At 39.7% G+C, this 20,710-nt stretch overlaps 1 long non-coding RNA gene across 1 annotated transcript in view; it reads left to right on the forward strand.

Annotated features, from left to right (window-relative positions):
• Window positions 1–436: 436 nt before the first annotated feature.
• Window positions 437–20,710, forward strand: part of LOC104150260 (uncharacterized) — a 37,617-nt gene continuing 17,343 nt past the window's right edge. Inside the window, exons 1-5 of the long non-coding RNA XR_695558.2 lie at window positions 437–706; window positions 2,247–2,309; window positions 12,885–13,824; window positions 13,922–14,044; window positions 20,551–20,663. This is a non-coding gene — a long non-coding RNA (uncharacterized lncRNA). The remainder of the gene's footprint in view (window positions 707–2,246; window positions 2,310–12,884; window positions 13,825–13,921; window positions 14,045–20,550; window positions 20,664–20,710) is intronic.

The raw sequence follows: 20,710 nt of genomic DNA on the forward strand, positions 1-20,710 counted from the left end.
ATATCAGAATGACTTGTTCTTTCGGAATGTTTTGCTTTTTTATGACATTTTTGTAGGATTTGTAGCCTGTTTCGCAAAGAGGATTGCACTCTGCTGAGCTGAAACTTTGGTTAACATACCTGAATAGCTGAAATTTCATTCAACAAAACAGTATACTTTTTCCAAAGATCATTTCTACAAAGGAATGCACTCAAGAAAACAAGTCAACATAAACTAATTAAAATATAGAAGATTATTACTTTGCCTTTCTTATTGGTCTAAGATATCTTTAAACCTTTCCTAACAGCTATTGGGTACCACCAGGGTTACTAAGAAAGAGGTCTGGATTAGGAATAAAGCAGCATCAAGATTCCTCAGAAAGGGTTCTTGCAAAGCATTCCACCAGTTTTCTTTTTCTTTTTACCAGCTGTGGCATGACTGAAAGGCTCACCAATAATTTGCCTGGCATATGTTGGAATTTTGCCTTTTTATGGGCTTTTGCTTTCCCAAGCAGCTTTGAAGGAATGCTAGAGGCACACGTGCCTGGCTGGAGGCAACGCGGATTCCTGCAATCCTCATAAAAATAGTGCCCATGGCTGAGCTAAAGTTTTGAAGTGCAAGGATGGGAGAATGGTAATTCAGCCTCTCCTAAACTCTCATTACCTGCAAATCTGGATATCTGGAGTCCTTCAGAGACATCAGGTGCACAGGGGACGCTGATGGAGAGGTAAGAGCCTGCTTGGGTGTGGAGTCTTCTTATCCATTGTGGTTTCGGGGGAACGCCCAGTGTTAAGGGAATACTGAATCTCTGTCAGCTTCTTGGCTGAGCGACTTCCAAAGCACAGAGACTATTTGTGAGAAGAGCGGTTCTGGTGCTAGACTCCTGGATTGACTGTTATCTGTGGAATGTAAGAGGAGTGAAAAGTGCCGATCAAAACAGAGATGTTGGTAATTGAATATTTGGAAAACTGTTAAATGCCTCTATCTGAAGTGTTCTCTCTCCCTCTCTCTCTCTCTTTCTCTCTCCCTCTTTTTTCTTTTTTTTGGAAATTTGCTCTTTCATAAAATGCGTGTGTGTGTGTTTTTATTCCAAAGCATCCCTCTGTTGTGGTTAGGTTCCACAGGAGGGTTCCAGCTTGTAAAGGTTAACCGTGCAGAAATCAAGACTCGGTGCATTTTTGCAAAGGTCACACTCATCAGTAGTTCCGGAAAGACTGCTGGGAAGGGCTATAGTAACTACCCAATGATTGAACCGTGGCTCCAGGTTTCATTTCCTTTAAGAATACTGTTACAATCACTGGTTGTGTCACCAAGAGATAAAGAGGCTGCTCAGTCACTTGAAATTCAATTTGTACATTACTGGAACCTACCCCACCTCTTTCCTTCACGGTGCCTAGCAGCTGCTTGCTGGCACTCTGAATTTCAAATGCCTGAGCTGCAGGAAGCAGCTTAATAAATGGGATAGGTTTTGATTAATGTAACAAGCTGAAAATAGACAATGATGCAATGCATATCTCAGCAAGAACCACAGGCTCGGATCAAATCTTTGTGTTCTGAGGAAGACTGCTACGGCAGAGGGTTCACCCAGAGATGCATATTTATGTTTCTATAACACCTTGAAGGTTCAAAACCTACCAATATATAAGATTTAGACCTGTAATCCTGTTATGCCTATAAGCGTATACTTCAGGTGACTGCGCAGTCATGAAGTTCAAGTCTAGATTAAGTATGTGACATTGAGTTCCAGCAAGGGCACTGTGCACTTCACCACAGAGCTCTGATTTTATTTGCAGGAAGGAAATACCGCATTTTTTTTCTTTCGATGTTAGAAATGTAAGCAGTCAGTTGCTGTGCTGCAAAACAATGGCATCAATATGTCAAGTTTAATTAGTAATTCATATGCATACAGTAAATTACATGCTTTGACATTGTTTCAGATAAACAGTCTGTGTGGCGGTTGCACTCATCCATCGTGGATCTATAGCTTTAATGCTAGGAAACTTATTCTTTGTGAGTTCCTGCTCTCTCAAGCCCCAAACGCGCAGAATTCATATTATGCTGGAATTCTCCCTCAGCAACTTGCAGATTTGCGGTTTTACACAATCGTATTTCATCAGGGTAGTATTCACTCTGCCTCACAAAAGGAAATAGCTGACGATGTCACTGACGATTATCACTGCTTTCTTACGTAAAAAGAAAACACAATTAATACACGCTCACAAGATCTAAATTACCAGGTCTTGACTCTACTCCTTTTTTCCCTTGAGGTGTGGCAATGAGACCTGACAAGAGGTTGGACACAGCGTGGCAGCCTGTTTCCAAAGGTGCCGGTAAGCGACTGTTGGGTTTGGGTCTCTGGCAGCGTTCCCTCCTTGGCAAGTGTTGCCGAGTTGCCTTTCTTTAGGTGCGTTTACAGTAAGGGAGCTAGTCAAAGGATGGCTTTGTATTTCTCCCCTTCTTTGCGGGGGAAAAAAAAAAGTTCTCTCTATATTATGAAATAAGTGAAAACCTAGGATTTGTGGGGTTTTGTGCTTTAACAATTTTGAGCGCCAATTATTTGCTCAGTGTTGTTGCTTCATACAACCTTAGGCGAGTTAAAATTTATATTTGTTTCATTAACGTTGCCAGAGACTAAACTCTTGTATGAGGAAATAGTTCTGTAACATTACATGAGTTGGCATTACTGAAAGTGAATTGGTTTCTCAATACAGGAATTAAAAATCTTTGGAGAACGGTACAGGACAGCTGTATTTTTGAATTTATATCGCATATGTTCGTTTTATTGGTATAAACAGCTTGTGCTAGTCATTGGTTGTGACTAATTGGATAATCACCAATTGATTACTGAAAGCTTCTGATTCCCAAACCAGAATTTTAGGATTTCAGTGGATTTAAGAAATTCACTTGAAAAACCTATACTGGAAATGTCAGTAACTATATATTCTGGCACGTTTCAGTGGATTATCAGGGTTGTGGATTAGTGATACTCCTTTTTTAAAAACAGCATTATCTTTAAAATCCCATTCTGTGTTTATTTTTAAAGTCTAAAATACTCTGTTCCTATAAACCAATTCCTTGTTTGTTTGTTTGTTTTTCTCTGGGTTAGCCATCCTCCCTCTCTTCCCCCCACTACTGCCCATACAATGGAGAGTTGATGGTAGTTGCTTTAAAGGAGATCAGATCAATAGTGTTAACTCTCTGATCAGTTGTCTGCCATGAATAACAAATATTTTAAGTGAGCAGTTTGCAAACAAGCCATGGGCTAATATTTGTTTGCATAAACTATTCAGCACAGATGCATAAAAAGATATTTTGTGGAAAGCAGGATCAGTTTACAAATGATTCACATACAGAAAAAAGCTACAGTCATCAGATATTTTGTTCACAATTAATAATTTAACCAACTCTAGCAGGGATGCTGAGAATATCAAGATAGCATGTATTCTCTCTCTCTCTCTCTCTCTCTCTCCCTTTTTTTTAACTATTATTTTCAACAAAATTAGCCCATTGTCCTTCTTAATTTTGAGGTGAGTTGATAGTGGTATAGATAAAAAACATGTAGTAGAGCAAAGCGATTCTGATGACAAACATGGACTTAATTTGACTTGAACTTGAGCTTCAGACCTGATGAGGGTGAAACAAAAGGGGGAACTCGCAGAGCCTGGCTTTACATTAGTGAGCTGCCTATCCCAAGCTTCCCGCTACAGGCAGTGGCAATGGCTAGGCTCCCCTGGAGGCAGTTCAGAGACAAGAGACCCCCCCACCACCACCTTCTCTTAAGCATTCTTTGAATTGCTAGAAATCCTCTCTTGACGCATCTTCTTTCCAAAGGCAACTAGAAAGTCAGAACTCACCTTTGTGATTAATCCCTCCGAAAACTCCACTTAAGCTTGAAAGTGTGATATTATGACATGTGGTCTCCATGTTTGCCTTTTAGCTTCAAAGTTCTTGTTGTTGCCAGCATTTCCTTGGAAGCTGTAGCTTTCTGGTTTGTGATTTTTTTAGGGGTTTATTGAAGGAAAGCAAGGGAGGGATAGAGTCATTTTTCTACTTTCATCTCATTTTAATCGTTGTTGTCTGTGTTTCACACGCTTCTCAAAGAAACAAACTGTGTTTCCCGTGTCTGTGGAGGAAGTGTGCTTTAGCTAGGGGCCTGTTGAGGGGCTGGGGAGCGTGGTTATGGCCCACTCTTCAGGGCCAGTAGCTTCTTTCTGTTGGCACATAGACAAGAGAAGTAAAGAGACGTGAAACGGGGTTTGATGAAGCGATGGGAAGGTGGAAAAAGACAGCGAAATTTAAGTTGTCCTTAAGGAAAAGGATAAAGAGTTTCTTTATGGGGATGTGCTAAGATCCAGGTAGCTGAAACAGTGGGCTGATTTTTTCTCTTTTTTTTTTTTTTTTTTGAGTGAAATGCAGATAGCGTGGAACCATTCGTTCTCCTCTCTGAAAATGCAGAGAGGGACAGGGAAATGCAATATGAATCTGCACTGGAGTTTCAATTATAGAAATAAAATTAATGGATTTTAGAGATGTTGTGAGGGGATATCTGGTGGGACATTCCAGTGGTATCCTTGAATTTAGGAAAAAAGGCAAAAATGAAGGTGTCGATTTGCAAGCCCAAAGGAAAGGGAAAGTAATAAGTGATTGAACGTCAGCAGTAACAGGCAAGGGAGGACAAAAAGATGATGTTCTACTTTGCCAAGTAAAGGTTGCCTTAGTGCATAGGTATCCTGTTATTTGAAGTCACAGCTGGAGGTTCAAGAGTGACAAGAGGTGGTGGCGTGACAGTTGAAGTCATGTGGCTGAATTAGGTTGCCCTGGGACTGGGTGTCTTATGTGTCACTTGCTCATGTGTTGTTTAAAAATAAGTAGTTAAAATCAGCTTCGGTTATCCAGCACTGCACTGTTTAAGAAGATCCCATCATCGTGAGTTTTGTGAGGCCAAATTTTGAATGACTGGATGTACACAATTGAGTCAGTGAGCATAAAAGAAAACACTCATGTAATTGGGATGCTTTCAAGAATTTTTAAGAGTTTCTTTTTCATCCTGATCCAGGGTTGTAAACAAAAAGGAATAAGGAGCAGCATGTTTTATTCGTTTATGTCGTACCATTTATATTTTGTGGTACGTGCTTTGAAGACTTCTGAAAGGCAGTGCTGTACACAGGGGAGACACTATACTTATATTTGCACACCATTGTGAGAAAGTACATAATTACACAACATCAAAATTTCTCAAATTGCTCACAATTTTTAAGTGAGTGGATTCAATCCACTGATATAAAAGGCAGATGAAAACCTCAGCTATTAATTTTATACTGCTGCTCAATTGGTACTGAATGTTCCAGCACCAGCTGAGTTCTGCATGATGCTTTTGGTGATTTATTGTATCTGATAAAGGCAGCTCTTTGATTAAAAACAGAAGGCTTTGCTGTCTTGTGAACTACAACCGCTCCTAGCGTAACACTGAGTGGCCTAAGGAAATGTTTCGTTTGAAATTCTCCTGTTCTGTTTGATTTTTTTTTTTAATGCTGTAAGCATGCCAAGGGTGTGGTCAAAGTAAGTAAACATAAGTATAATGAGTATAAATTTAAGGAAAATAAGTATATTTATCAGTTTGTTACACAGTGCTTTGCGGCACGGTCCTTTTCATCTGCTACACTGCCTCTAATATTTCAGGTAATAGTTCCTCTTTCTAAATTTTGAATACTCAAACAACAATAACACTAGAGAGTGTTTTTTTTTTTCCTTTTTGTTACCAGAGCTGCTGTCTTCTTAGTATGCTTTAAAAGCAGAACTGATTATCTTAATCTTGTTAATATTCTGAGAGACAGCTTTATATAGCAGCAGCTTAATGGTGATCTGCAAGTGTTATGTCTTAATACAAATGCCACCTGGTTCAGCCACATATATTTGTATGATGGCAATAACATGGAAAATCTTAACTCAGAGTAGATGTATGAAATAATGTCAGAGTATTTCAGCGGGTCAGGGTCCTGTTTACTGTCGAGCACCAGACAGTGTTTACCACAGAAAGTATCGGTTTCCTCTGCATCTTTCAGTACAAATTTATCTAACTGAGTTTTATTCCAGGGGAAATGATATAAATTTTCATTAAAGAAAACACTATATTATGGCAGCACTAAATGAATCATCTGCAATCACTTTTAAAATACTTGATTTATTTTCCACAGTTGGGAGGCTGTAAGTTAGGAAAATATTTTTGCTGACAAGAATGAAATATAGTCTGGATATAAATAAAAAAAAAATCTCTCTAGCTAGCTGAAGTGTTTGTATGTGCGTGTGTGCATGTGTGCGCAGGCATGCCTTTCTCTTCCCTGTAATTATGTAGGTATCTATGTGCATGAATATATATATTTTGGCCACTTTGGGAAACACTTGGTCACCTTCCTTCTCTAAGAAAAAAGCAAAACAAATTGACTAACCAGTGCAGGCTAAAATAAAATCCATCATAATAGAAGAGAACATTGTCCTGGAGAGAATATATATTCACACATCCTTCTGTGAGACTTTCATATATTTGGTGACATTGTGAAATGTCATTGAAGAAAAGGTATTTCAGTTTAGCCTTGAGCAAACAGACGTAGTAGAAGCACTGTGCATATGCAAAGCCTTTTTCTTCTTCCAAAAGGGACCTTTTTTGCTATATACACAACTGAAGCTAAGGTTAGGCTAGTGAGGTGCTGCATGATAAGAACTTGGTTAGCAAACATGTTGAGCAATCGAATGACTTGAATAACAAAATCCCCAGCAGAGTGTTTCAGAGCTAACTGCGTTTGCACTCTGCAAGGAGATCAATGCTTCACCCTCATTGATTTTCTTCCGTCGCAGAACCAGGATTATGCACAATGTGAAACTGTATTCCCAGACACATTCAATCTGATTTCTTAGTCAATGCTAAAAACGCATAGTGCTGTCCTGTAAACATAAGGTTAGCGAAGTATAGCGTATCAAATTTGTATTTCTGGTAAGGCTGCATGTTAAACAGAAGCATCATAATATATTCTGGGTGTGATGCAATCCATCTTACAAAAATGTTAGATTGGTGCTAAACAGATCCCCTTGATATGTATTGCCTCCAAATAAATGTGCAGAGATGCCAAAGAGAGAAATTGAAATGCATTGCATGGATTTATTTTAGTCCCACATCACTTTAAAACGTAGTATAGTTTCCTTTCTGGCAGACTTGAGCTCTAGTGTAAACACATAAAAAGAAGTAATTTCTTCAGAAACTTTAGAGCGGGAATGTAGTACATCTTCCGAACTTAAATGACCTTGCAATTTACAGTGTATGCTAGTTTTCAAAGAAGTAATAATTGTAGTAGAATAACCGAGTGGGAAATGACAGCTGACAGGAGCTTCGTTCTGATTTGCAATTTCCCCTTGTTTGTAGCTTTGCTACAAGCTATGGGAATGCTATCAAATGCTGTTGAGCTGTAGTTCAATTTGAACACTGGAATGAATTAAATTAGCTCAGTTCGGAGTTTTCCTGAACCATGTGTGGGTGCATGTAGGCAGTAACAGCAAACGAGGACCAAGAAGGGACCCTGATGCCTCGACCAAGACAGCTTCCTCTCTTCAGCTTCAGTCATGCCAGGCTTTGCAGAAGCAGAGACAAGTCCTGGAAGCTGTAAGCTGCAACAGGCCAAATAAGGCATCTCCCAGAGAGACATGTGCGCCATTTATAGGTAACTTACCCAGAAACTGGGCACTGTCTGTATTTCCTAATTTAAGATCACAATCGCTTCTTGTTGTCTGTGTTTCTCCAGTGCTACTAACCAGCTTAGCACGTATGTGTACCTAGAGCAGGTCTCACGTTATGCAAATATAGTAAGTGAGAATTAGGAAGTTTTAAGCTACTGAAGCCAAAGAACCTGGGCTGATACATCTATAAGATCGGCAGTTTTTTGTTCGTTTCTTTAAATTTTTAGACCTGAACATGTCGGTTGGTTAGGTTGATTCTTGTTGATTCTTGAAAGTCTTACAGAAAAACCCTGAGTCCCATGACCTGGGGGAGGCGTGCTATGTGCTAAGCACGAGCTAAAAAATGACAACAGCACTGACAGCACACTGGAGGACTTTTATTAAGTGTTAATGATCTGAATAGATGTGATGAGCATAAACAGTAGCTTGGAACAGAGTGTTCTGTTAAACTTGGGGAAAAGATATTTATTTGTTTTACTCTAAAAGGTAAGAAAGCCCAGGCAAGGGCCAACGACTCATTGTGAAGTTCATATTTATTGTACTTAGCGATGACTGTTTTTGACAGTTTTGAAATACTAGATCAGGAAAGCACTTATGAATCTAGTTGACCTCTAATCATCAACCAAAATCCACTAGCATATGTCCTTAAATGCTTCTTCTGAATAGAGACAGCTCTGTCCACTTATTTGAGCACTTTAAGAAAATGAGGCCTTCGTCTTGATCCAAAGCCCACTGAAATCACTGAAAGACTTTCCACTGTCCTCTGTTCATCAGGGTCGATATTTCATTCCTGTAAAAACACTTCCAGTGCATGTTTCTTAAGTGATTCCAATTTCATGTTAAAGACAGATGTTAAAACAGTACAGTGAAAATTGTCGTTTCTGGAGAAGTCACATTTTTAGAACCTGGTGTGCTTGATCTAAGTAAGAGATAGCAGTCTAAATAAACACTGTAAAGTAATTTGATAATGCATAAGTAGAAGGATGCACTCTGAAAACTAACACCATTGTTTAACCTCAAAACTATGCTAATAAGTAGGGTGATAGACATGAAACTTGGAATAATGGAGCTGTTATTCTAGCCTACCAGGCTGTCTCGGGGGACTCATAAGTGGATTTGCCATGCCATGACTAAATGTAGCTCCAGTCCAGTATTTTACATAGCCTAAAGTATCTTGTTGCAGTATATTCTCACATTTATCAAACTAAATCAGGTTTAGAAGAAAATATATTCTTCACTCTAGAAAGAAGACATCTGTGTATATTATTTGCATGCTATTTATTGGCATGCATGTAAAATTGAAGAATCCTCCAGAAATAACCTGTTTGTGAAAAAAGACTATATCAGCACAAGAATTTCATTAATTTTCAGTGTATCTGTTAAAAAAATATATCCTTTTAAGAGGGGGAAAAAAAAACAGGAAGAATGCAAAACATTATAAACTCAAACGCATATATATGCACATGTGTTTGTCTGACCTGGAGCTGACTGTAACGCAGAGCATACTCCGAGAATTATCTGAACCCAGTTTACGTTGAAGTCATCTACAGTTACTCAACATTGACTAGTCAGTGTATTTCATTTCTTTTTACGACAGCCATACCCTGCCAATAAAAGATCAAATACTTTTGGTTGCTGGATTGAATTTTTAAAAAGTACTTGATGTTCTCCTGAATCTGCTCTCAGTTACAGCTCACTAAAGGGTCTGCTCCAGTGGTGATTCTATAAATACAAACATAAGCTGAAAAAGCTGCTCCCAAAGCAGAATGCACAAGCCTGATGTTAAGTGATTTCCACTCCACTCTATCTTGTTTACACAGTTTCCAGCCTTGAAAGTGGGTGGTTATGCAAAAAAAAAAAAAAAAAAAACTGTTTTGTGCAGTGTCCAATTTTCTGTTGGCCTTTTGCAGCACAGAAACGTACAATTACAGTGCACTTGAAAAGCACTCAAATGAACTCATCCCAGCTTCCCAATGTACAAAGTCATGCATTTTTAGATAAATTACGTTAGAATGAAGACAGACAAGCAGGAGATTGCACTGTGGTTTTATTTCCGATTACTGGCAGTTAACTTTGGGGTTTTTTTTTTATATCTGTTTAAAAAAAATGCAGAGGATAAGAAGTCCTAAGGAAACCACACAGCTTATTTAAAAAAAAAAAAAACAGTAATGTTAAGCTTTTATCATCCTCTCATACTTGCGTTAGACAGAAACCTGATCTTTTAATCATTCGCAATCACTGAAGTCCCCTAGGTTACTTTCCAGAGTGGGGCTGCCTGGTCAGTGCCTGGCATCATTCCAAGTTAAGCACAGTGAAAACCCTTGTAGCAACCATGGGAGAGACTAGTCCTAGTTCAGCTGCTGTAGCAGGTGCCTGCTCAGTGAAAGTTGCACTGTTGTTCTTTCCTTTTTTTTTTTTTTTTTAATTTTTAGTACTTTTAAAATTTAATTAACAGGCTGCATATGAAAGGCTTTTTATTACTTGTAAGTCGCACAGGAGCGTGGTCCCGTGAAATGGGTGTTGGGAGCTGTTCTCCTCGTACCCTACGTCCTGTAGGAAAATGCCCTCCTTCCCTGCCCTTTTCTTCTGTGACTCCTTGCCCTCCCCGAAGTATTTCCATGCTTCACTGCGTTAATCCCCCTTGCTGTTCCAAAGCCTCTTGTTCTGCAACGTGTTCGCTCTGCGTCGTATTTTTCTCACCCTGGTACCCTCGCTGCTCCTTGACGGTCTTCTCGGTGGCGCCTCTGCCCCTGCGTGCCCTTGCTTCCCCCCTGCCCTCGGCTCTCCTGCCCGTTCCCGAGGCCTCCCCAGCTCCTCCGGGGCACAGTCCCCATCACCGTTCGTCGCCAGCACCTCTTGGAGGGGCACCAGCCCCGGCTTCCCGGCTCTGTGGCACGCTCTCTGCTTTGCATCCCCCGTCCTCGGCACGCCTTTCTGGCCCTCGCCTTACAGCGTAGGGGGTGGCCATCTTTCCTAAAAGGAGCCCACGGTTTGCTCCCGTGGCAAAACACGGGGCAGCCTTTGCACGGAAACGGTTGTTGTCTCGATAGCAGTAACTTGGTGTCAGTCCCGCTGGCTGCAATAGGGAACGTTTCAACTAAGGGCAACCTTTGTGTGTTTGATAGCAGAAATTGGGAAATCACGGGAGATTTCAGTGTATGCACACACCCACCTGTCAAGACCTTTAAATCCTTCTTTGATCTTCATTTATTTTACAGTTAGAGCGTACTTTCCCTTTAGTCATTAGGGTAATGCGATTACAAATGCGACAGTATTTGTGGCAGCTAGTTGAGCAGGTGTCTGTGTTACGCAGATCATTTGAAATAAGAAAGATTTTTAAGGCCAGATAACATGTTGTTGACTCTGGTTACGGCTCATAGGTGGCCCTACGGACAGGTTTGAGGGCAATTATATTTGCTCTGACTACAGTTTCCTTAAATGCAATGTTCTTCATTTTGTGTGCTGGGGCTGCAGGTCCGATATTACGGAGAGAGAGTCACGTTCATAAAGGCTCCGGAGATTAGCCCCAAACTGTTAACGTACTGTTGGGCCACACAATTTCACTGTTGAGTTGACCAAAGGAGATGATGGAAGGAGCCGTTCTTACAGACAGCTCGTGGTCTCGGGAGTCAAAGATAGGAAGCCAAAGCCTGTACTCAAAAATGTGAGCGCTGTCGCGCAACTGCTTATTTCATTCGGATATGCAGCCACCCCAATCACACGCGCACAGGAGATCTTCTCATGGGCAGGATTAGAAAATAGGACTCTTAACAGCCAAAGCAAAAACTGGTTACCTGTGTCCTGCTCGTTACATGCCACATTAATGAAGAGAAGCTTGCCTCTAAACAAATTGCCTTTGGCTGAAGCAATTTTCTTCGTTCTATCTTCATTCTGTCTAATTCACTCTCTTCTTTTTTCCATCACTACATGAAAATCCTCATTATCAAATGGTGCCAGAAATCTCTGTTAATGAATTATGACCCAATTTGCAACCCACATTTACAGCCAATAATATACAGGTGATAGAAATACAGCTTGAGAAGACAGAGGGATTTCTTCCTGCTAGTTGTGGTGATTTTCAGTCTTAGAAATTATAAGAGAAAAGTCTTAAGCACATGGTAGCTGTAAGACTCTCCGGCTGTAGTGCCATTTAAATCAAAAAACATCCTCATTAGCATCCAGGAAATAGAGCTGTCCTTTAATGTACAACAAAGCACCACATACTGAATGGAAAGTTATTAAGTCCCAGATGAAAATGGTTTCTTTTACTTATTTATTTAGCTCAGTCTGCAGCTAAGGATACTAGGCTAAATAACAGAAAATTAAAAAATGCATATAATAACCATACATGTCAAATGGCACTAAGATCCTCAAGTTCTTTTATCCCATAATTCTCAATAGCATTAATCATTCTCTTATTCAGTCTTGCAGTTTATCTAAATCCCAGTTCTAATGTATTCAGCCTTATACTTCTATCATTGCAGCATGCACTGCAGAGTCTTTACCAACCCAATATAAATACAGAAAATCTGGGCATAGAAGTGGTCATGCTGGACACATAAATTAGATGGATTAGTTCATTGTTTTCTTTGCCTTTTTTTTCTTCCTATTGAAATCAATATTGCTTCTAGGTGGCACAAAAAAATTGCACAGTATTTGAGTCAACACAATACATTTAACTTACAGGAATCTGACTGCATTTCTTAAGCCTTTAGAGATATCTGCTTGCAACTTCAGTGGCCACAGAGTAAAAATTGGAACAAAACATGAAAACACTGCTTAGCCCATAATTCAAATTCCTGTAAGTGGAGGACTTTCCAATAAAATCCAGACACTTGAGAGGTATGGAAACGGCTGTGGCTCAATAAAGTTGATTGAGTGCCCTTACCCCTTCATATAGTACCGGTCAGGGGGAGGGAAAAAAAAAAAAAAGATAATAAAGACTTAACTGTTAACTGTTAGGTCTCCAGATTTAATCTTGTGGAAATTCTCAAGAAGTCTGCAAAGCTCATCATACTGCAAACAATTAAAGGCATTACTAAATGTAGCAAATGAATAACATACTAGAGCAAAATAGAGTGGTTGATTGATTTGATATGTGACTGAAGGCTGCTCTTTGTCTTTTTCCCCTTTCTGCAATCAATAACATAAACCTTTTCACTTTCTTGCCTCTCCTGCAGCTCCCTAATATTGCCTCTCCGCTGGATACTACACTTTTCTGGGAAAAGTTGCCCGCTATATTGTTCTGAGATGACTGCTCTCTGTGACCTCGATCCTGCAAATAATTGCTATCAACTTTAATACTAGATTGAATGAAATTACTCTTCACGGAATTTACCAAACTCATTTTGTTGAAATTGTTATCATGATCTGACTCTTAATTTTCCTTTGCATAACAACATGAATCCTATGACAAACTTGCATAATGGGTCTTTGTGCTTTTATGCTGATGCAAATGAGAATTATAAGGCAAAGGTGATTGAACACAGAATTATACAATAATCTTCAGCTGTATTGAAATATTCCTAAACTTTCTCAGTGGTCTGAGAAATGTCCTGCCAGTACACTTATTTATTTGTGTGATAGCAGTGCAATGCAGTTGCTGTGGATTGACAGGAAAGGGGCCCACCTGGACACTGTGGCCTGCCAAAAGCCAGAGTGAAAGGCAGCCTGCGAACTAAAACACGGACTTGTGTGGGCCAAGGGAAGATTTATGGGAGGAGGTAACAGACCCCTTTCCTATGATGTGTGAGCTCTGGCCAGAAACGCCTTTTCTCGGATAACCACAGAAGTGGAGAAAGAAGGTGAAACGAAACAAAGGATCTGAGAAGCTGCAAAGCGTTAGAAAAGGTGGATTCAGGACACGGTTTGCGTGGCTGCAAGATTGCTCTATCTGAGCGGAGGCTCCTCACATAGATCAAACTGCAGCTGAAGAACTTGCTGCGTTTTGTTGGGTTGATGTTGAAGAAGGAAAGCTGTTATCAATCGTGAACGCCTTCACGTCCATACTGGAGGGAAAATCAATTCTCTTGTTCTGCATAGTTTTTCAGCTACTTAGCAGTAGTGAAAGCAAACAGAACACAAACCTATTTTTGCTGTGTTGAAGTCCTCACTCCGAAGGTGAGTTAGCAGCAGCAATGCTGTGGCTTTGGTGAAACTGAAATTTTAAGCTACTTTTGGGTGGAGTTCAAAAATGGAGTGTTCCCTTCTACTACAGCTCACCTCTCAACTTCAGAGAAAGCAGCATGCTGTGACAGAGTGGACGTTTTGATCTCTGAGAACTTTCTTCACATTTCAGAAAATAACAGTGACCTCTTTGGATCTTTAAACTACAGTCTAGGTAAAAGGAAATGAGCACAGAGTCGAATTTAATTTCTGATCTTTGTCCAGCAAATCTCAATGTTTTAACCTTATCTCTGTAGTTGAGACATCTGAAGGAAAGCGTCTAGGGAGAGCTCCCACGTGGTGACTCGGCACTGGTGCTCTGCATGCCCTTTCAGTCATCAGGGTCTCACAGCTCAGCTCATAGCAGAATATTATTTAGAGTAGAGCTTCAATAGTTTTCCACATTTGCTCCCTCCTTTTCCCTCGTGACATGTACAAGCCTGACATGTTTTGCTGTATGAACTCTCCTCAAAACTATCCACCTTGCTCTGCAAAGAAAAAGCGTCTTTAGGCAGAGCTGCTGTTGTCCCTATATCTTTTAGTATGTGCTTCCTCTGAGGTAGGTGGTTGCAGATATAATTTGTAGATTCTTCACCGTTTATTTCCTTAACCAATTGCTTTCCTGACTTTTCTGATTATTATTGATTAATAACGCTACTCCTTATGAGAGTCGGCAAAACTAGGTGAGATATTGGCTTCCGAGTCCAACACAGGAGCTTCTTCTGTTGGGGAGAGGAGTGTCCTTAGTGTGGATCCAGCAAAAAGTGGTTAATTCATCCTCTACATTGTAAGTTTACAGGATAGCCCTTTGTTTACTGCATAGCTGAGCTGAAATGATTCAAAACAGCCTTTGCATGCAGCCATCTTCAGCAAATGTTGCTTTTTCCTTCAACACTAAGTTGCTTTTCTTCTGTTATCACCCCTTTTCTTTGCCTGTCTTCCTGTTAGGGTCTGTTGGTAGGGTGTAAGGACCAACCCAGCAAATATATTTTCAGTTTTGCATTTCATTGAAAGCACAAGGAGCTTTGGAGGTTTGTAATGAGAACTTAAAAATCAAGCAGCTGTGGCTTGCCAGCCCTGGAAATGTTGCTCGCTTGAATTTTGAACTCACTGAGCAATTCACAAAACATCTCTGCTGAAAAACGTACCACAGTTTATGTAACTGCTACAGCAGTTGGAGGAAAGTACTAATACTCTGAATGGTTTATATTACTTTGCATAACTGGCATCACAACCTTTGTTTAACATTCAAGTAAGATTAGGCAGATAAGGAAAGAAGGCAAGAGAGAGGAAAACTTAAGCAAGCTATGGTTAAGGCAGTCTAAAGGTCAAAATTGTAATATTAAATAAATCTTACATGGTTTTATAAACCCTAATTTATTGTCTATGTGCAGCTGACATTTTAGCTCTTGGTTTAATACCAAGCACTTCAAAGTATTCTTGTAGAAGAATAGTCGATAACCCTCTTACACAGTATAATTGGAATTCTGCGTGTTAGAACATTTGGTTTCTGAAAGATTTTTGTAAATGTTAATAGCTGTCTTATAAAATGGTGTAAGTGTGAAATGCTATGAAAAGCAAAGGTTTAAATGTCACTGTGTCTATAATTTTCATATTGTAAAAACTAAATAAGTTTTTTGGACTGAAAAACCTAAAGGCCTGCTGCAAGTTTGAAGATATAAACTAGCTCATTATTATTTTTTTGAAACTGATATGACAGACACATTTTGTAAAACTGTGCGAGTTTTAGGCTAAAGTGTACTGGCTGGCAGTGTTATTACTGCAGCTTCTTCCTGTTTACTGGCACCCGTGATTTGAGTATGAATAAGTCATGGCGATAAAAGGATTTACCTGGAGAGCCTTCCTGAGTCTCATCAGAAGTATTCTCCTCTTATGGATCCACTGGCACTCAGGCTGAAAAGCTACTCGCATTTTGTCTTGGCTGAGCATTATCATTTTCATCTACTGACCGGGAGCTGTGGTACATGAGCAGGAATGTTTGGGTTATTTTCGTGAGGGCGTTTTGTGCCTAACTGGAATGGAAAGCATAGGTGTTTTAAGCTATAGTGTGGAGAGCTTTTCCATTAGCTTAGGTGAAGAATGGAGTCATGAATTTTGGATTACTGAGATTTGAAAGAGCAAGTTTTCATAACCTAACGCTCTAAAACTCTCCTTTAAAAGAGTAAATAGCACAGTAATGACCATGCCACAAAAAAAAAAAAAGCATCATTATTTGTCTTCTTTATTCCACCATTCTGAAATATAACTTAAGAATAAAAAGGTAGCTCATGACAACCACAGTCTCAGCACTTTTTTAGGAGTTACCAAGGGTATCAGTTTACCATCCAGCCTGTCTAAATCAAAGAGACGACAGCATTTATGCGAGCAAAAATACATTATAAAGAGCAGGTAACACAAACAAAAATCGTGCCAAGAACGCCTTGTCCTCGCATGTGGGTTTTAGGAAGCCAAAACAATCTTTCCCTCATGTACTGTAATAATAAAGATTTACTTCAAGCAAAACAAGATAAGATAACGTTTGTGTGCTAAAGGAAAGGACTCTTTAAAGTCTCGTTGCAAAGTCTGTGATCCCTCATTCCCTAAGCTGATTTCTTTAAGCAGTAAACTTATTTACAAGGCTGCTGTTAAAAGAGTGTGTCAAAAGTTTCCACAACTTTGGCACTCACATCTCCATCCAGAAAAAAATACCGGGGCCAGAGAGTGCATCCAACAGCAACCAGGCGGGGTGCAGAGGCCAGGGGCCTGCCTCGAGGGTGGGACTCCTGGAAACTGTAGCTCACCCCTTCAGTGCAGCAGAAAAACTCCTGTCGCTTGAATTGTTGGAGGTCACTAAGCGCTACCAGTCCAGGGAAGCGGGTGGGATCCTGTTGTAATGGTTTTGATCGTCCTGTGGGCTCCTCAGGTCTAAAAAGCCTGGGAGTAGCGAGGAGGTGGGGGCGGGGGGAGAGAAATAAAGGGTAACGCGCGTGGAGCGTATCAGCATGAAGCGGGGGACAAAAGGGGATGGTGCAAAAGACTGGAATTAGGGAGCTGTCAAAAAACGTACAGCTTGGATAGGAAGACTGGGTTTATTGATACTCTTGTTCATGGTTTCTGGTGGCTGACTGCTGTCGTGCTTCCAGGCAGTGCAGAGCCTGGATCTGTTCTCCTGTGCAGGAGATCCGTTGTCCTTCTGCTTGCTCTAGAAGTTGGCAGCAAGTAATAGAAGGAGCAAAGAGGTTATAAATAATTTTGTGAGGTAGTTTGTGCCCTGTGTCTGCCGGTCTAGAGAAGTGAAACACTGTCAAACAGAAACTGGAGCGTGGCTGTGTTAGTCTATATTTTATGAAAGCAATTGCCTAGTCAATAGGCAAAAACCTGAGTTTTGTTTTTCCATCAAAGCCTATCTAGGGCAGCAAGTCTCTGTTATTAGCTGTTTTTTTAATGTCTGTGTTTAAAAGGGCTTAAGGTATATTTATTTTCGATTTATGGAAAAAGTGTTTAATATTCCTATTCTGTACTCATATAATCATTCTAGGAATTTACAGCATTTGAAAATATTATATTACTCATCTTCAAATTCAAGCCACTTGTCTTGTATAACGGTCCATTTTCTCTGTTAAGAATAAAAAAAATATGATATCAGGAACATAAAAGACAGCAGCTGGCACCGACTGTCTTATTTACAATAACAATGGAAACCTTAATCACCTGTAGAGTCCAGCAGGCTAATGTGAACATACAGTAAATTTTCGCTGAAGTGCATTATGTTAGAAAAGGACATTTGTTCATTTTGCATCCTGAATGATGCATGGTTTTATGATGACATTTCTCAATCTTTGTGTTTTCTTCTTTTTCAATTTCCATCTTTTCAGTCAAAGGAAATCATCAAGTGACCTTGAAATCTGCACTGGCATTTTCCTGGCAGAGAAAGAAGCTCTCTTCTCATTTGCAAACATGAATAACAATTTGATCATTCTTAAAACTTCTAAAAGGTTAATTATGCTCTCTCCGTGAGTACTGAATAAAAACCTGCTTTATCTCTGCCCAAATGAAACCCACAGGGCTCCCATTCCCTCTAACTCTGCTTGGAGACCGAATCCTGCAAGCTGTCAATTAACTCCTATCAGCTCATAGATCTGTGTGAGCTGCAGTTGATTTTCTCATCCGAAAACTATGACAGTTCTCATTTGCCAGAGCTGTTGGGTGACTTTAAAAAAAAAAAATCACAGCAGGAAAGTGTTATCTGGTTGTGGGCTTGGTGGATAGAAAGGGAAAGAATGAGAAAGAGAGAAGCAGAAAGGTCCCGGGTTAGAGAGAGTTCATTTCTAGCTCTGAGATTTCTGCCTGGTTGCAAAACCCCACTTGAACTCGAGTTGCGTGTTTCAAACAATAATAGAAACTGAACATGGTTATGCACTATGGGCATGATTCCTGGAGTGTATTTTTTTTTTTTTTTAATATTACTGTATTATAGCAACCAGCCACTAAGGAGATGATACCGGCAGACAATAGAATTGGTAGAACAGAAACCCCAACGTTAAACATTTACCCAGCTGGTATTATTTCCTGGTTGTGAAATGGCTTTTTAATTTGGAAGTCAGAATAGTAATCTACAAGGGAAAGACTGAGAGGCTCTGAGAATATTATTTCGTTTAGCTTGAAATAAGAATAATGCTATTTTGAAATGAAACGAGAGAAAGCAAAAAAAGTAAAAAGAAAATGCACTGAGCATTCGGTGATCACTATATTTCTGCCTGCTTATTTTAGTTTTATAGTTTAGGGTCAGCTCTTGAGGAGTCAGCTACTATAACTTGCAATAAAGTCAAAGGAACTTGTACCGATGGCTCTGCATGTGTTAGAAGCCGGAGCTAGAGTAATTAATTTTAGAATATAAATCGATGGTGTTGCAGTTAGCACATGCCTGGGACTCAGGAAGCCAGGTTCAGTTCGTGCCTCTGCTTTGACCTTTGGGAAACTGTTCCTTCTCCCTGTGTGATATTAGTGAGTCAGCTGTACATATCAATGCCTACTCTTCAAGTCAAACAAAATAGCAGCTCATGTTCCTGACAGTATCCACTCCTAAAAAGATTCATCATTCAGTTTTCAATGGAAATGAACAATAAAAATTACAAACCTGTACTGAAAAAAAAAAAAAAAAAGATTGATCGGTCTATTTTATTCCTGTCTTCTGTAAATTTAAGATGCAAGCCTTTGGGACAGGTATGATGACACCTTATCTTGCTGGAAGTGCTTACATGTCACCCCCCCCTCCCCAAAATAAATTTAGTAGTCTTTATATGTGAAAAATGAATTGGAGAGCCAATGAAAAACTAATTAATCAGGATGTTGCTCCATATTTATAAATATTCCTATAATACCCTTTCACCTTGCTCTCTTTCTCAGCACTTGCTGAGTTGCCAAAGCCGTCGCCAGGTAAATCATTCTTGACGCTGCGCTCAACCGAGTGAGCTCAGCACTGTGCAGGATGGGTTTTCTGCGGTAAGCGTCTGTATTGCATCTCTGAGGGGAATGGGAAAAGCCTTAGTGTTGTTAAATGAGCCAGGCTTTCACCTCCAGAATTATTAACATCAGTAAATGACAGATTCCTGGACAATTTACAGCTTTGGCAAATCACATGCAACTAGTTAATAAAAAGGGGGAAATGCTCTTTAAATAAAGGTGAGCTAAAAGTTCACAATGTTTAGAATAACCTTTGCAAGCACACATGCACCCGCAGTGTAATCTGGTTATGTGCTACCTGATTTTGGGGAAGATACATAATTCCATTGTAGCTTTACAGTATATCTTAAAAAGAAAATCAGTGCAACTAGTCTGTTTTTTTCAGCCATAATATAATTGGCAAGGTGGTATACAATGTTTGTGGGGTTTTTTTTGGAGAAGCCTCTGAAATAGGCCGCCATACAGAACATTAAAATATCTTTGTGAGGCTTTATTTCCTTTTCATTAAGCAGTAGAACAGAACAGCTGTCAGCGTATCGTGGTATATATGTTTATACGGCAATATTCTGCCACTTCTTTCAAAAGATCTAATGAACGATGCAAATCCACAGTGATTTAATTCTATTTTAAGTATAAAGAAGCTTTAGTGAAAAGTTTTACACTATCTTAATTATGCTATCAAGATTACCTGGTACAGAGAGAAAAATGGAACACCTACAAGGCAGTCAGTAATTTAAAAAGCTGAAATATATGTGAAAATGTCAAGGATTATCTGAGTTAATTTCCAGGTTCTAACAAGAAACCTCAGAAATGATCATCTTACACTGTCCATAGAAACACCTATTGTAAAAATTTCCAAAAAAACTCCGAGAATAAAAGAACACAACTGAGGGCACAAAGTCACTGAAAGAGGTAGTGGTGTCAGAAAATCCACCCAGAAACTGGAGTCTATGAGGTAGAACCGTTGTGCGCTTAGTAAATACTATCAGGTTTTTGTTTGTCCAAGTGTTTGTTTATAAGGTTATATCTATTTTGTCTCTTTCTAAATGTATGTCGCTCCTTCCTTTTCCTCCAATACCTTCATGAAAGCCTTGTGTTTTCCTTCCTAGTCTCTGGTCATCCTTCTTTTCTGTTCCTTTCAGACACAGTTTCTTCAGCCGCAGTATATTTGGTCCTGGTTACTTTCTTTGGGGTAATAAATGTTTCTCTTTCATTCAGAGTGAGCAGACTTCAGAAGGCTCAGTCATGTAACGACTACATTCGTCATTAATGCAAAGCAACGTGACAGGAAAATTGGAAGAATATGGGAAAACCTCAATTACTTCAATGAGGTAAGTGCTGCAAGGCCTCATTTGCCAGAAGCACCTGGGTCATTGGT

Source organism: Struthio camelus, chromosome Z (assembly GCF_040807025.1).
Source record: "Struthio camelus isolate bStrCam1 chromosome Z, bStrCam1.hap1, whole genome shotgun sequence".
In the NCBI taxonomy this organism is placed as follows: Eukaryota; Metazoa; Chordata; class Aves; order Struthioniformes; family Struthionidae; genus Struthio; species Struthio camelus.